The sequence below is a fragment of the Ambystoma mexicanum genome, unplaced genomic scaffold, assembly GCF_040938575.1.
Source record: "Ambystoma mexicanum isolate Mex_15411 unplaced genomic scaffold, UKY_AmexF1_1 Mex_scaf10, whole genome shotgun sequence".
Lineage (NCBI taxonomy): Eukaryota > Metazoa > Chordata > Amphibia > Caudata > Ambystomatidae > Ambystoma > Ambystoma mexicanum.
In genome coordinates this window covers 3,787,501-3,790,000 of record NW_027182325.1, presented here as the reverse complement: position 1 = coordinate 3,790,000, position 2,500 = coordinate 3,787,501, and the positions used below count along the sequence as shown (strand labels likewise).

Genomic DNA, 2,500 nt, shown 5'->3' with positions numbered 1-2,500 from the left:
GATGAGATCGGGCGCATTCAGTGTGGTGTGGCCATAGGCTCTGGGCTTAGTGAGTTTTGTACTTTTAAGCATCTAGTCCTTGCAGTTTTGAAAGGCAATTGTGAAATGGCTCACTTCCTGAACTTGGAGCACAAAAAAGCCTACAGCACCTGGTATTCCCAGGTGGTCTCCCATCCAGGTACTAACTAGGCCCGACACTGCTTAGCTTCCGAGATCAGACGCAATCAGTGTGGTGTGGCCGTAGGCTCTGGGCCTAGTGAGTTTTGTACTTTTAAGCATCTAGTCAGCTAGACCTTGCAGTTTTGAAAGGCAATTGAGAAATGGCTCACTTCCTGAACTTGGAGCACAAAAAAGCCTACAGCACCTGGTATTCCCAGGCGGTCTCCCATCTAGGTACTAACGAGGCCCGACACTGCTTAGCTTCCGAGATCAGACGAGATCGGGCGCATTCAGTGTGGTGTGGCCGTAGGCTCTGGGCCTTGTGAGTTTTGTACTTTTAAGCATCTAGTCGGCTAGACCTTGCAGTTTTGAAAGGCAATTGAGAAATGGCTCACTTCCTGAACTTGGAGTACAAAAAAGCATACAGCACCTGGTATTCCCTGGCAGTCTGCCATCCAGGTACTAACTAGGCCCGACACTGCTTAGCTTCTGAGATCAGACGAGATCAGGCGCATTCAGTGTGGTGTGGCCGTAGGCTCTGGGCCTTGTGAGTTTTGTACTTTTAAGCATCTAGTCGGCTAGACCTTGCAGTTTTGAAAGGCAATTGAGAAAGGGCTCACTTCCTGAACTTGGAGCACAAAAAAGCCTACAGCACCTGGTATTCCCAGGCGGTCTCCCATCCAGGTACTAACTAGGCCTAACACTGCTTAACTTCCGAGATCAGACGAGATCGGGTGCATTCAGTGTGGTGTGGCCGTAGGCTCTAGGAATGCTAAGAATATTACTCTTATGCATTTGCATTTAGTAAGCTAAGCCATGCAGCCACTTGCAACATGATACCACGCTCATCGCTCGATCAGGCTCGATCAGGCGAGATATATAAGACTGGTGGGCCCATTCAGGACTCCTATGTCTGGTAGGATAACTTTAATTCATCCATCCTGTGTCTGTTGCAGGGAGGTGGAGAGAACAATCAACACAATAATGGTTTTCTTTCATGCCTCTTGAAGGACTCAATATTCTCTGTACTGCATTACATGTGAAAGTCGATTTATTACCCATTAACACACTACCTGTATGCTAATTCTATGTAAAAAGGTAGCTCCAGCCCTCATGATGTTGTCCAACATTTCCGCTATAAAACGGGATACAATTATTTTGGAAACATACCAAATTTGAAAAATAATTGAGAAGTTGCGCAATTACTAATCATGGAGCACAAAAAAGCCTACAGCACCTGGTATTCCCAGGCAGTCTCCCATCTAGGTACTAACTAGGCCCGACCCTGCTTAGCTTCCGAGATCGGGCGCATTCAGTGTGGTGTGGCCGTAGGCTCTGGGCCTAGTGAGTTTTGTACTTTTAAGCATCTAGTCGGCTAGACCTTGCAGTTTTGAAAGGCAATTGTGAAATGGCTCACTTCCTGAACTTGGAGCACAAAAAAGCCTACAGCACCTGGTATTCCCAGGTGGTCTCCCATCCAGGTACTAACTAGGCCCGCCACTGCTTAGCTTCCGAGATCAGACGAGATCGGGCGCAATCAGTGTGGTGTGGCCGTAGGCTCTGGGCCTACTGAGTTTTGTACTTTTAAGCATCTAGTCAGCTAGACCTTGCAGTTTTGAAAGGCAATTGAGAAATGGCTCACTTCCTGAACTTGGAGCACAAAAAAGCCTACAGCACCTGGTATTCCCAGGCGGTCTCCCATCCAGGTACTAACGAGGCCCGACACTGCTTAGCTTCCGAGATCAGACGCATTCAGTGTGGTGTGGCCGTAGGCTCTGGGCCTTGTGAGTTTTGTACTTTTAAGCATCTAGTCGGCTAGACCTTGCAGTTTTGAAAGGCAATTGAGAAATGGCTCACTTCCTGAACTTGGAGTACAAAAAAGCCTACAGCACCTGGTATTCCCAGGCGGTCTCCCATCCAGGTACTAACTAGGCCCGACACTGCTTAGCTTATGAGATCAGACGAGATCAGGCGCATTCAGTGTGGTGTGGCCGTAGGCTCTGGGCCTAGTGAGTTTTGTACTTTTAAGCATCTAGTCGGCTAGACCTTGCAGTTTTAAAAGGCAATTGAGAAAGGGCTCACTTCCTGAACTTGGAGCACAAAAAAGCCTACAGCACCTGGTATTCCCAGGCGGTCTCCCATCCAGGTACTAACTAGGCCTGACACTGCTTAACTTCCGAGATCAGACGAGATTGGGTGCATTCAGTGTGGTGTGGCCGTAGGCTCTAGGAATGCTAAGAATATTACTCTTATGCATTTGCATTTAGTAAGCTAAGCCATGCAGCCACTTGCAACATGATACCACGCTCATCGCTCGATCAGGCTCGATCAGGCGAGATAT

General features: G+C 48.1%; 6 non-coding genes and 4 pseudogenes across 6 annotated transcripts in view; all 10 read right to left on the bottom strand.

The window, feature by feature from the left end:
- Positions 1 to 39, bottom strand: part of LOC138537451 (5S ribosomal RNA) — a 119-nt gene extending 80 nt beyond the window's left edge. Inside the window, exon 1 of the ribosomal RNA XR_011285584.1 lies at positions 1 to 39. This exon is cut by the window's left edge and continues 80 nt beyond it. This is a non-coding gene — a ribosomal RNA (5S ribosomal RNA).
- Positions 40 to 137: 98 nt separating this feature from the next.
- LOC138543991 (5S ribosomal RNA) lies at positions 138 to 246 on the bottom strand (annotated as a pseudogene).
- A 106-nt stretch (positions 247 to 352) lies between these two features.
- LOC138551253 (5S ribosomal RNA) lies at positions 353 to 471 on the bottom strand. The gene has a single exon (XR_011294980.1). It is a non-coding gene; the product is annotated as a 5S ribosomal RNA (ribosomal RNA).
- A 106-nt stretch (positions 472 to 577) lies between these two features.
- LOC138542554 (5S ribosomal RNA) lies at positions 578 to 696 on the bottom strand (annotated as a pseudogene).
- Positions 697 to 802: 106 nt separating this feature from the next.
- Positions 803 to 921, bottom strand: LOC138547160 (5S ribosomal RNA). Its single transcript, XR_011291008.1, has one exon. It is a non-coding gene; the product is annotated as a 5S ribosomal RNA (ribosomal RNA).
- A 463-nt stretch (positions 922 to 1,384) lies between these two features.
- On the bottom strand, positions 1,385 to 1,493 carry LOC138544043 (5S ribosomal RNA; annotated as a pseudogene).
- Positions 1,494 to 1,599: 106 nt separating this feature from the next.
- On the bottom strand, positions 1,600 to 1,718 carry LOC138551083 (5S ribosomal RNA). The gene has a single exon (XR_011294818.1). It is a non-coding gene; the product is annotated as a 5S ribosomal RNA (ribosomal RNA).
- Positions 1,719 to 1,824: 106 nt separating this feature from the next.
- On the bottom strand, positions 1,825 to 1,933 carry LOC138544206 (5S ribosomal RNA; annotated as a pseudogene).
- A 106-nt stretch (positions 1,934 to 2,039) lies between these two features.
- On the bottom strand, positions 2,040 to 2,158 carry LOC138537953 (5S ribosomal RNA). The gene has a single exon (XR_011286071.1). It is a non-coding gene; the product is annotated as a 5S ribosomal RNA (ribosomal RNA).
- Positions 2,159 to 2,264: 106 nt separating this feature from the next.
- Positions 2,265 to 2,383, bottom strand: LOC138541141 (5S ribosomal RNA). Its single transcript, XR_011289156.1, has one exon. It is a non-coding gene; the product is annotated as a 5S ribosomal RNA (ribosomal RNA).
- Positions 2,384 to 2,500: the final 117 nt, after the last annotated feature.